Source organism: Gopherus flavomarginatus, chromosome 6 (assembly GCF_025201925.1).
Source record: "Gopherus flavomarginatus isolate rGopFla2 chromosome 6, rGopFla2.mat.asm, whole genome shotgun sequence".
NCBI classification, from domain to species: Eukaryota; Metazoa; Chordata; order Testudines; family Testudinidae; genus Gopherus; species Gopherus flavomarginatus.
In genome coordinates this window covers 65,943,558-65,957,174 of record NC_066622.1, presented here as the reverse complement: position 1 = coordinate 65,957,174, position 13,617 = coordinate 65,943,558, and the positions used below count along the sequence as shown (strand labels likewise).

Below are 13,617 nucleotides of genomic sequence, written 5' to 3'. Positions count from 1 at the left end.
AAGGTTTCTTGTCCCATCTCCACAGTTATATGCACTTTATCTAGTCATTGTGTCTGTTGTTCAAAGCTCATGGATTTGTTGCCCCATGATGCAAACAGTGCTGGATACTGTTAACAGTACGTCTTATCAGCTGCAAGCAGCAGTACCTGCCTTTAATGCAAAATCCATGCACCTGGAGCGATTGGTGCATTTTAAATATATTTAAATGGATAATAAATTTTGACTTGTGCCAAGTAGAGTGAATAAGTAGAGTGAAGAATTCTCTGTCTGAGGGATGTAAGTGGTGTCTGGAATCAATTGAAGAATATAGCTTCATATAATCAAAGTGAAATACTGTAGATGTTTTTGGGAAGCTTGGTTACTAGCTCAAAGGAGCTTAGGGCTAAGATCCAGGCCAGTAAGTACTAAGTACTGTAGTGCTTTGTGTTGAGCATACCTTGGCTGTCATGCTAAACTCAGTATATTACTTTTGGGGGCTGTTTTTGAGTCTAGAGAGCCAGATCCTAATAAAATCCTTGAGAATAGATGCCTGAGCACCATTTTCAAATTCTCTTTTGCTGGGGAGTCTTTTAGGGAGTGTCTGGGGATGCAGGGCAGCAAACAGGAGCCTGGTTCCTTGCACATGGTTCAAGTGTCAAAAGAGAAGATCTCAATGGCTGCAAAGAGGATGTGGGAGAGAACAAGATCCTGTTCTTCTTGGACCTCTGACCTAGCACATAGGCAGACTGCGCAATGTGCAGTCTGGCCAAGCTCAAAATAAAGTATTTGGCTCAGAGTTTTCCTCCAGGGATGCTCAGTGCTCAGAATGTTTGTTAGGGAATATTGAGAGAAAGCAAATAATCCTGTACTGGGCTCTGCTGCAGACTTCACCTATGCTTGAATAACAGCTTTCTTCTTGGGACAGACTCATTCTCTTTGATGTCTGTCTTCTTTGTATACAGACATATCTCTCTACTATGAACTATTGAGTGCTTCTTTATTTTCCATTTCTGGGCTCAGCAGGCCTACAATTTACATGTGCTGTAGGGTGGGTTGCCAGGGGTATTTTGTGGAAAAGACAGCTATGTTGAGGTTTCTCCCCACCAGAATTTTTAAGGATTTTTTTTTTAACCGCCTGCAATTGTGATTTTGAAAGGCTTTTGTTGTTGAGTGAAGAGGAAATTGTTCCTGAAGAAGTGTGCGTGAAGGCTGGGCGTATCACAGTGTGCTCTAGCAAGGGGAGACTAGACAGGGAGCAGTGCAGGACTGACTGTTTAGGCCTGCTGTTGTTGAGACCATGCCTCCTCAGCAGATGACAGAAAGGAAAATGAGCCTGTCAGTGGTAAACAGTTGGTTTTCCTCTTACCTTGCAGGTTTTGTTTCCTGTGTGTGGCTTTGCCATGTTACTGATACCTACGTTATGATGAGGTTTGCAGTGACCATATTATAAAACACTACTGTCACAGTGACAGGTCAAGCTGTGCTTTAGACTCCTTTTGAATATAGCTTCTGGAGTACAGCTTCACCCCTCTCTGGGTGGATCACATGCCACGTGGTCCGTGCCATTCTTAGACTGAATTTCTGTGCTGCACCGCCCCCCTCCACACACCCCGTTTACCAAATGTAGTAACATGACTGGCCCACCTGTGTTTAGCATCTGTTTGCCCTTTTCCTCTGGGCCCAGAGATGGATGGAAGTAACTCAAAACCAGCTTTGTCAAACAAAATATTATTTATTTAACCAAAGGTGAATGTAGCAAGCAGAAAAAAAGGGATAAAACAACAAAAGGCATATATGCCTGTGTCAGGCCTAAAGTTCATCCTTTCCTTGCCAATTTGGGTGAGTTCCACTTACCCTGGATGCCTTGTTCCTGTGGGAGACAGACCCTGCAGCCTTCTCTCCCTTTCTGTCAAGGCTCATTTCCAGCTGCTGCCCGCTCACCTGCTTTCCTCTCTAGGCTAGTGTCTTTACTGGTTTAGTGCCCCTTTTCCCAGGCCAGAGTCCAGGATCAGAATAAACCTTGCCAGCCTGGCTGGAGCCAGCTAGGTGGGCATTCCCAATTAGTAACTCTCCCGTTGTTCCTTTAAGGTACCTCATAGCTGTAATTGTTTTGATTCCTGTTTGTTTCCCTGTAACAGCCTCCTTTCATTTAATTCCTTGCAGTCAGGCTGGACAATAGCAAACTGGTAAACACAGATGCCTATGCTAATCATAGAAATAATCCGAATATCTCCCTTATTTTCCATGGCTACTATTTTTTAAAATCAGAGTTGAATCTGAAAACACAGGTTACTTTATCACCGCTGATGTTCTCAGATGATTTCCTTAGAGATTGGTCTCCCTCTCATCAAATGGAGATTGGTACCACAGGATGTGTCTGTTCTGGAAAACATCACTGCCCCACTGTACCTGGCATCAGTATGTTAAACTAAGCTGTTCTTCCTCTTGGCAGGTGCACAGTGCCCTTTGCTCAGTCTGCTTTTGGTGCAATGTAGCCTGGCTCTTCCTCCAACTCTGCACGCAGCTGCTCAGCGAGGTAAGAGAAAAATGGATGTAACTGTGATCATTTTGGATTGGATGGTGTGGGGTAAGGGACAGGATGAGAGCAGCCCTCTTCTTGGGATCTTTGGTTTGGCAAGTTGCTGACATGGTCATTTTCTCAGTCTAGGAGATGGTGATGAATTCACTTTTCCCTCATTAGGTCATAATACACTCTGCTCTCCCTTGTCTGTTGCCATTTGTGAGGTGCCTTAGAGTACAAGTAATGCTCTGCAGTTCTTTAGAAATTCTCGAACATTAAAAAGCTTACTGGGACAGGGAGTGTCCTTTTGTTCTGTGTTAGAACGGTGTGTAGCACAGTGGATTCCTGGTGTGAGATTGAGATCCTAGATGCTACCATAATGCACATAATAGTATCTCTGTGAAATAGATAAATGTGTACACCATTTTACACCTGGGTAAACTGAGGCATGGCAAGCAAGCCAGTGATAGCGTTTTAGCCTGGAACGAAGACTCACTGGATAATGCATATTTCTTGCAAAACATAAAGGAACTATAACATTCTGGAGTGTGATGCAGCTGTCAATAAGTAATCTTTGCTGTCCTGTCCAATATGCACTTGAAAGTCGGAATGCTTTGTGCCAGGGCCATTCAAGGGGACGTTGAAAGGCTGCATTTGGCCTCTCCAGAGTATACCCATAACTGTGTTTTTAGTGCCAGTTAGCAGTAAATTTAAAAGCAAATCTGATCTTTGTGTGTAATGATTCACATCTATCCACAACTTGATGGGAACAATTGTCCACATATTAAGAGAGCTAACACATGCTCCATTGTATGAACTGCATCTGTGTTCCAACTCTTCCCAGGTGTAGGTGAATCCCATTCTTTGAAGGCAGAGTACGGTACATACACAAATGTATAATGTTGAACAGAAGCTGGGGAGGAAGTGAAGCCAGCTGTGCTCTGGATGCAGAGAGAACGACTGGCTGCCTGGTGTAAGGCACAGACTAATCCAGACACAGCACCAAGCACACAGGAGAGGTTTTTGATAGGAAAGGGTAATGTCTCACTGCCAGATTGTTGGAGCCTCTTATGTGTTTTTCTCACTCACCCTCCAAATCTCCTCAGTTATCTTTTTCTCCTTCCCTTCTGCTCTCCTCTTCCCTCCTCACTTATCTACCCATTATTCAGAAGGTAGCACACAGTGGCTGATAGGAATATATTGTAGTAGAAGAGGTGGGCTGAGGACTATGAGAGAGTTAATGGGTCTCACATGGCTGCTGGAGCCAGCTCCAGCCAGTGGTGTTGGAACAGCAGATTGAGGGATAATTTCATGTTGTCTTCGGTGAACAGTAGAGATAAGAGATTATGACTGATATCTCCCCAGCACTCCCTCGGCTGCTTATCAGCATGATGTGCAGGGCTGTGTGTTTGTGACCTGAAAAGGATGTTCTAGCACAGGGTTTCCAGCCCTGTGGGCCTGCTCCTCTCATGTCGCCTTGTACTGTAGTAATTAATACAATCACTGAGAAGGGGGTGTATTAGAAGGGGAGATGCAGGGTCACACATCTTGGTTTGGTTCGCGTGCAGCCCTTTTCGTATTTAATGTCCATACCTGTTTCCAAGTTGGGCTGGTCAATGCTGGGAAATAAAGCCATGTTAGCACATACCACATTTAACACTCTGTGGAGAGGTTAGCCATGACCAGCTCACATGATTTTAAAAGATGACAGTCCTTGTGTACACTAAGTGCTAAGTTGTGTGTTACAACCCAATGTCATTTCCCAGAGTGGCAAGCCCTTAGATCTTCCTGCTGTCTTGGAGACCTGCTTAATGAGCTCCATGGCATGCAGTAGTGACATTAACTGGCCTTGGTGGTGGCTGCTAGCCAAATCTCCCTGTGCTACCATTTTATTGCATTTCATGCTGGCTAACCACTATTCCAGGAGCTGGTCAGTCTGTGTCTTTACCCAGAGTGTCTCTTAGCATCACAGGTAACAGTAAGGGAGAGCTATAATCTCAGCATCTCCCAGCAGGATGGTGGTTCCTAATCACTGGTATTTAAAATTCTGAGCCCTAGTGTTCTGCCTCAACGAACTTCTCACTCACTTATGCCTTCTGTAAAGTACACTGGCTCTTGGGCTGATCCTGATCCCAGTGTTATGAAGAAGAGGAGGGAGGTCATCACTGGGTACAGGAGAAGGGAGAGCAAGGCTGTGGTCAGATGGTACAGCCAATTCCGTAGTTGGGTAATGGGTATAGTGGCCTGAAAAGGCTGAATCCTAGCATTAGGTAATGGTGTTTGGAAGGTGTACTTGTTGTGAGGGTAGCTTGGAGGGCTTCCAGCCCCATCATCCCCGCAGCAGTGCTGTAGTAGGAGGGAGTATAATTCCCTTCTTCCTTCTCCCTTTTTGCTGTGTTGCTCTTTCCCCTTCCCTCCCTTTCCATACTTTGCCCTCATGATTGTATCTGAAACTATAAAGTAACAGCATAAAAACCCATCCACATCTCGATAACTTTAATAGAGCAAAAGTGGGATGGGAAGGAGCCTTGTTTGTGCGTTTTTGTTACCAGACGTGATTTGACGGCTAAGACTAAAGAGAAACTTTGGTGAGCACGGCGACTTCCCATGTGCAGGGAATAAGAGAGAGAAAATTGTCAGTTCAAAACAGCAGGAGCTACATTAGCAAATATAAATGAAACAGATGGCTGAGATGCTGCAGCTGTTGCTTAGAATCTCCTGGAAGATCTTTAGCTTGGCGCTGCAGGAGACTGTTTGTTTTAAAAGGGATAATGAAAACAATAATACAAACTTTAAGTTCAGCATCACCAGAAAAAATAAATGAGATGAAATGAGATGAAATTCACCAGGCACTAATTCTTTCTTCACCTTGCAAATCTCAGAGCTATGGAATTTAGTACTGTGTCAGATATTGCAAGTACATGTTATAGATTGTCATACAGTGGACTTGCCTGGTTACTTAGTAATATTCTTTCTGTACTTCCATGTGAGAGACCCAGTCTTTGGCAGATACTGCTAGAGAAGGGGAATATTGTACCTCCCATCACACCATTGTGATCCTCAATGGGCTGTTTTTAAAGACATGGATGCTCAGGAAAAGCTTTTGAAAATATTTTTATTTAGAAGGAATTCTTCTTTTATTACAGTGTTGTACTAGGGATCTTAAAGTTCTGACTGAGGCGGCATTTTCATGGAAAGCACATAAAAACACACACATCACAAATTTAGCCTTCAGGTGATGTTTTTCAGGCTCTTGTTTTTCAGGCTCTTTTCTATCCCAAAGGTGATTCTCTTCCTGCCTCCCCCATGTGTGAAAAAAATGACAACATTGCTTTTGAGTATTGTGGTTTCATCACAGTAGGAAAAACTAGAATTTTAGTGGTGAGGAGATTTTTTTTTTTTTTTTGGTTAACGTTACTTTTTGGAACCAAAAGAGGCTTATTTTCAGATTGGCAGAGCATTTTGTCCTTAGTGAAGACTGTTTTGTCGTAAAGGCCATAGATAGTAGTAAAGACATGCATGCAGTCTTTGTGTGTATCAGATGATCTGCACGTTAAAATACATACAGCTTCATTTGAATTCTTCATTGCACGTTCAGACAAATGGCTTTGATTGCAGAAACAAGCTCCCAGTCAAACTGACTGATCACCTGTTCATAGTGTTTTGTTCCTTATGTTTTGTGAGGGTGGTGGTGGTTATATAAAAATTTGTTAATGTGTTATGGTTGAGCTTTTAAACATTATTTAAAATTCAGGAAATTCTGAGTTATGGTTATGTAACTGCCCCCATTGCGCATGTTTAGTTTGTCTTTATTACTGTGTACTTTTTTCCAGATTATATCATTTCCTTACCATAAATATATCTAAGTGCATATAAAACAAAAGCATAAAATCTATTCCTGAAATCATCTATACTTACAAAATGTTGGGGCTGCTGAAAGAACTCCTCTCCCTTGCCTCTTCTCACCCCCCCAAAATATCTCTTCCCATTTAATTATTTAATTCACCCTTCTCCCTGCCCTGCCACATATAGCTTGAATAAATAGACACACTGTAATGTGCTCTGAAGGTCAGCGAACCTGGCCTCTATTGGACAAAGTGTGGGGTGGGGAGGAGTGAGTTCTGGAGCCAGGGACCACTCATTGAGAAATATTTGCTCCCAGATGGCTAAATCTGGGCACTACCCACTCCAGAGACCTCACTGATCATAACTGTTCAGTAAGAGTTTGAAGGGGAGTCTCAAAGATAGCCAGGACACAAACCATAAAGACGTTGTGGATCAAAACCAGCACCATGAACATCTTTCCTGCTGTGGTGGCTGGAGTCTTGCAGCCTTGACCCATCCCGCTATCAAGGCTGTGACCAGTGAAACAACAGGTAGAGGTGAACCTGGCACCACTTCGGCAGGCTGTCCGTCATGTGCTAGCATGCTTTCATGTAAAATGCATTCTCAGTAATAGGGGCATTAGTCACTCTCAGCATGCTGTCAGGATCCTTCCCTCGCCTCACTTCAGGGTTATACATTGGGCACTTGAGTTCTGGTAGCTGTGGCAGTCATATCTTTGAATTTCTCTACCTTTTACCTCCTGCTCCAGAGGTACAGGGAGGGCAAAAAACAGTCTTTCAGGTTTCTCTTCCGGCCAGTCAAGGCTTTTTTTAATTTTTTTAAGGGACTTAATCAACGTGAGCATATGACCCACACTTACTGGGAATTCCTTGTTCATGGTGAATAATTGCAATCTCTGATCCCCATCACGAATGGGATTCAACATGTTACTTGTACCTGTCAGCATGTGCAGTCCTAGATATCTAAGGGCATCACAGACCTGTTGCTCAATCTCTGGTGGCTGAATGCCACTTGTTCCTCTAAGAAGTTGGGTGCCAACCGCTTGGGAGTCACATAACTAGTTAGCATGCCAGAACCTTGTTTGATATCGGGATTAACCAGACAAATGGCTCCACTATGCATCAGCATATAACTGCCTCTCCTCTGCACCCCCAGCCAGCTGCTTTCTTATTTAGTGCAAAAGAGCTGGAAGGTGGGTGAGAGACACAGAGTAGCTGTAGAAGAAGTGGATGGCTGGTCTGATAAAGGCCTAGAAAGGGAACAAGAGAAAAATGTTGCTGCTCCAACTCAGAATTGGGGAGAGGAGAGAAGATGACGCACTCGCTGTTTGCTGTCTGACAAATGGAGAGAGGCCTAAAGTGAAGTTCAGAGGGAGGCAATGACAAGTAGCTGCAGGGAGGACTAGGAGTTGGACCCCATAACATTTCAGGTCATCTCTATCCCTGGAAAGAAACAGTGCAAACAGTCTGAAGAGAGGCCAAAACGGGGATATGTGCAGGGAGACGAAAGGAAGACACGCTTGCAGAAACACATGGCAAGGACAACTGTGGTTCTAAACGTGTACAGCATCATGTTTTCCCACTGAGTGAGCTGCAGGCAATCATTAACTTCACTAGTTAAAATACAGTTTCTACCAAATGTCCATATGCTATCCTTGATCTTTGTGCAAACCTTCTTTGATATCAGTAGGAGTACATCTGGGCATTGAGGATACTACATGGCTCTCGCTTTGGAGACAAAGCTCCCAGCTCCAAATTAAAAGTGTAATTCAGCCTACTCCGCAGACTGATGATATGCCAGCCGTATGCCATTTGAAACGGAGCTAAGATTCCAAACTTTCACTTGGTAGAAAGTGGTAATCTCCAGCTCTAGAACCTTAAGGATACCCGCTAACATTCAGAATTCATGTAGGTTGGGAGGGAAGGGAAAATGAGATAGAAATTAGAATCAAGTAGGTTTATTTTAATTTTTTTAAAGGTCCAGTATCTTGCATCCTACCAAGGCAAGGAAATAGTTTCTGAGTGAAAGTGGGAATGCTCAGCTTTCCAGTGGGATAAAGCATTTATCTCTATCCCTGCTAGTTCACAAGATATCGTACTTTTTAACTATGCCAGACTTGCATTGGTTTGAACTCTTGTTTTTTTTGTATGTTTGTTTTTTTAAACTGGTCCAGGAGTGACTGTAGCAGGTCCCAAACCTTGGGCCAGTGTCCTCCTCAGTCCCTACAGTACAGTCAAGTATGTTTTAGAGACCAATTTCTGAGACGAGGTTAAGGTCAGAGTAGCAGCTGTAAATTAATCTGCACTGTCATACATACTTAGTGAATATTTCAGGTGTGATACGGCATTATATTGAATAGGTCTGGTATATGTGTTGTGGATTATACAGAATTCTTATGGTAAAAACTGTATCATGCAGTATATGAATTACTTGCTATTAATAACTTTATATTTGCTTAGATAATAGAATAGATGGGGGATTAATTTTTAGGGTTTTTTTAGTGAAGGTTTAGCTTGATTTTTTCAGTGAAGGCAACAGGATACACCTGTCTAAGCTGGAATAATGGATTAAACCTTCCTTCATGTGGAAAACAACTTTCCTTAATTGTAAAATCATTTACTTCCCTGAACTGTAGTAGCTTCAGTCTTTGAAATCAGAGCTCCGAGATTCCAGATTCAAACTGTCTCATGCGTGGGCCTGAGCTGGTTGGGTGCATGGGGAAATACATGGCTAATTTGTAATCTTCCACAGATGTGAAATACATCTCTGCCCTAGTGATAAGCTGTGGTGCATGACTTTGGTGCTGTGGGTATTAGAATATCCTATGCTTCTGCTGCCAGATGTGGTGAGGGTCCTTTCCAGAAGGAATACGGAAATCTCTGCTGGAGAAAAGACTCTCTGGGATGTGGGAGACAGGGAGTGTTTAAATTTGGAAAAAAAGTGGCTATTTGGAACTGGAGCTGTCATGGTATCTTTCCCCAATCTGAGCCTTAGAGTCCAAAAATTGGGGTACCAGCATGAATTCCTCTAAGCTTAACTACCAGCTTAGATCTGATAAGCTGCCACCAATCAGGAATTCCAGTGCCTGATACACTCTGGTCCCCCCAAAACCTTCCCTGGGGACCCCCCAAGACCCAGACCCCCTGGATCTTAACACAAGGAAAGTAAACCCCTTTCCTCACCGTTGCCTTTCCCAGCCTTCCCCTCCCTGGGTTACCCTGGAAGATTACTGTGATTCAAACTCCTTGAATCACAACACAGAGAAATTAGGTCTCCTGGAGAGAGAGACAGATTCACGCTCTGTGAATCTAAAACAAAGGGATTTCACCCTTCCCCTCCCTTCTCCTTCCCTGTCAATTCCCTTGAGCCTCAACAAGGGGGGAAAATCAGACAGGTCTTAAAAGCAAAACTTTTAATAAAAAGAAAGGAAAAAAAAGTAAAAGTTTATCTCTGCAATTTAGATGGTAAAAAGTTACAGGGTCTGTCAGCTTATAGAAACTAGAAAGAAGCCTCCCCCCCAGCAAAATACAATTTAAAATACTTCCAGCAAACTACACATTTGCAAATAAAGGAAAACAAATAAAAAGACTATACCACCTTTCTACTTTTGTACTCACAGAATTGGAATAGAAGGTTAGAGAGCCTGTAGGTACGAGTGGTCACTCTCAGAGCCCAGAGAGAACAAAGCAAAACCCCAAAAACACAAACAAAGGCTTCCCTCCACCGAGATTTGAAAGTATCTTGTCTCCTGATTAGTCCCCTGGTCAGGTGTTTGGTTCCCTGTTTGTTAACCCTTTACAGGTAAAAGAGACATTAACCCTTAACTATCTGTTTATGACAGGAGCATTGGGACTTATTTCTGTCAGGTTGCAGCTGCAGTGAAGTCTGGTGGAATCTCAGGGCAGATGTGGGACAGTAGTTAGAGGTTGAAGCTGGCTAAGTTCTCAAGAATTTGTGTGTTACCTTGTTGCCATGGGAAGAGCTTTGACTGACTCCTTTCCATGTGCAGAAGTGGTCCTTTGATTGCAGGCATGAGCTGGAACGTTTAATATGTTGGTTTCATCTTTGTGTCTCTTTTTCTTCTTTTTCTCTGGAAAGATTAGAAATGCTGTGAGATGCTCTTGCTTCCTTCCCTTCCATTAACAAGCCCTCCGGTGATAAGATTTGGTTTATGCTTCTAACAAGATAATCATGGGGAAAAGCAGAATGTAAATGCTTTACTGCTGATGGCTGTAGGCCTGCCAAACCAACACAGAATGATGCTAGAAATGACTAGGAGAAGAGGAGAGATGACAACCCAAGACATTGGAAAGCCTGGTGTGGGAGGCACCTTGTTCTGCCTTTCTACTGGAAACAAATACAATTGGATGTTGTCTAGTGTTTTAAATTACTTGGGGGGAGTGTGGAGGGTAAGCTAGGTAGAAAAAAAAATACTTAGCGGCTTTGGAGGGCATAGTTGGGACCAATGCAAAGCTGAATATGACTCTTGCACTATACCATGAATGAACTAGATCCTTGTACAAGAATGGATGTCCCTGCCAGCTGTATAAATCATATATAATCAATCATTTACTACTGTCAGTATTCTGTATTCTTTGTTAAAGGAGACATGCGCAATTACAGTTGGCAGCTCTTACTTGACAAATGCATTATCTTCATTCTTATGATCCTTCTGATTTCACTGCCAAAACCAAATAGAACTAACTGTCTGTAGTGCTGAGAAGATCCTACTTAGACCACCCCAGAGCTTGGGCTACCTCTGACAAGCTTCTTGTTTGGTCCGCATAAATTGAACAAACATGCAGAGAGTTGGGGATGTGGAAACACTACATGTTCATCATACGTAGCCTTGGCAGAATTCAGTTTGGATTTGTTTTGTAATTTTGACTGATAATGTTAGTGTTTACTTTTAAGCATTTTTAGATTTTTATCGATTTTAAATTTTCACAGCTGTGGAAAATTAGGAGAGGTCAGACAATAATTATTGAATGACAGTTGATGTTGAGAGGCAAAAAGTTAAAGGTTCATAACCATTAAAACGCAATTTCTCAACATCATATGTCAGTGTATAAAGTAAATAGCCTGAAATCAAACTCTAATAAGTTTTCAAGAATCATTTTTGTTACGTTGTCTTTCTGTACATTTTGATGATTATCAGTGGAAATATTTTCTGTCAGTTTGTATGTGTACGTACAGTGAAATCAATGTTTATCTACATTTACTGATAAAAATCGAATCCTTCCAACCCTAATTGGGTGCTTGCAAGCAACACAGCACTTAGCTTTGATCTTCATCTAAAAGTTTTGCCAGCATAGCTATGTCAGTTAGGAGCGTGAAAAAATCAAACCCAAACCAACACAGCTATGCCAGCAAAAGCCCTAGTGTAAACATAGTTACACTGACTGTCTCTCCAGTAGGGAGGTTTGCTGATCTAGCTATACTGGCTAACTCTTTCTAGTGTAGAGAGGACCTTATTGATAATACTGAGAGCCTCTTACAATAGAGGAGAGACGCAACACAAAGGCTTTACAGACATAAATTAAGCCTCACAACACACCTGTGAAATAAGTCATGCTTTTGGCTTACCAGTGTCCCGTATCTCTTTTTTAATATGAGATTTTTTTGTGAGAATGGAGAATTAGACTTTAGGGAGGAGCAAACATCCTGATCTAACAGTTTCATTGATAAGACTTTGCTAGTCTATTGGAATTCCCTAGTATCATGCAAGATGCTTGAGATGACTTGTCAAAATTGGGGCTTCAGAGCATGGGATGCTTATTAGTTGCTGATATCATCTAACTTTAATAAACACGAGGAGTCCGTACTGTGTACTGCTTGCACTTGGCAATTCTTCCTCTCTGACAAATTTGACAGAATCTGAAGCCATTTTTCGGATGTGTGGCATTCTCATTGACTGATGTTTTTCAACTACAACGATCCATCGCATTCTCCTTAGAGCTCCAACAGGCCGTGCTGTTTATATTCAGTTAAGGGCTCTTAGCGGGAATGGGAAATAAGCAAAAAGCAAAACTATAGCTGTTATTACATACACGCACAAAAAAACAGCTATGTTAAAAGAACATTATTGAGGTTTCAGAGTCAAGCACTCAGAAGTTGGAAATATCAGAATTAAAGTTTCCCTTGCTACTTTAATTTGGCCCTCCTTGTGAGTATCTATTATAATACCATTTTGAATTATATGATCACGTTCCATTTTTTCCACTCCGTCCCTCTGGACTAAGGAGCCTGAGGCTCTGCACTTCACCAGAACATGGGTTTGGTTTTTTTTCTGTAGCGGCAACAAACATCAGTTTTTGACTCTTAGTAAACTTTTGGGGCAGCAGAGCCTTGGTGCTTTATTTGTCTGTAAAGCCCCATGTCCGCAAGGATTTTATATAAAGAACAAATTTAGGAGTAATTTTAGCCAAATTGTGCAATTTATCCTTCTTCCCCAGCTCAGGTGTTGAAGAAGAATTGGTTTTCTTAACAGGACACCATACTCAAGTTCACATTGCAGAGGAAGGGAGTCAGTGTTAAAAAGCTGGCCTGGGCCCAGTAAAATCTGGGAAGAGGTGGAGACATCTGGGCTGACAGTGTTCCTTGTGGGCCTTCTGAATATCCTAACCCCTCTTGTTTGTGAAACTAAATTCCAATAACTTCTCTGCAGTGTGATCCGTGTCTCTACTCCCGGAGCGGCTTGATCTGTTAACAGTATTTTTGTGCTGTTTCCATGGCAATAGCATGCTCTTTTTTCCTGATAATGATTGTTGCTTTGAGGATTGAACTTGTAGAAAATGCTTGGCCTTGTTGTCCCCCACCAAGTGTTACACCAGCTTAGGGGTCTGCAGCTGGGAGGGGTGGGATGGGGGGAATGTGACCATTGGCAGAATCAATGTGGTCACAAAGTGGTGGTGGAAGGAACTAGCCCTGTGATTTTTAATATTAATAAGATGGTTGTAACTGTTGGCTTGTCCCTAACTGTGTTTGTTAGCCAGGGCTTGGGACCTTGGAGTTACAGTCAGCCATTTCAGGTTCTGCCTGTACTTTTGTAACTGTGTATGAGACACTTTTCCCGAGACACATTCATGCATAGTGACAGGCCCAGACCCCCACTTTTTTTGTATTGTTTCAGAGTAGCAGCCGTGTTAGTCTGTGTCCGCAAAAAGAACAGGAGTACTTGTGGCACTCTTTTGTATGTCTGCTTGTAGATGGTGTTTTGCAAACTACAGTACCCACCTGCTGAAGTGAAAAAACAGATTGACAGAGCCAGA

The 13,617-nt window shown here is 42.5% G+C and overlaps 1 protein-coding gene across 9 annotated transcripts in view; it reads left to right on the top strand.

Moving 5' to 3' along the window:
• NDST2 (N-deacetylase and N-sulfotransferase 2) overlaps positions 1-13,617 on the top strand; it is a 240,805-nt gene that overhangs the window by 96,569 nt on the left and 130,619 nt on the right. For 8 of the 9 annotated variants that reach the window (XM_050960095.1, XM_050960088.1, XM_050960085.1 and 5 more), the window contains one exon: positions 2,432-2,515. The exons of the other annotated variant lie outside the window; for it this stretch is intronic. The gene's annotated coding sequence lies outside the window, so the exon portion shown is untranslated. The remainder of the gene's footprint in view (positions 1-2,431; positions 2,516-13,617) is intronic. 9 annotated transcript variants of the gene reach the window in all.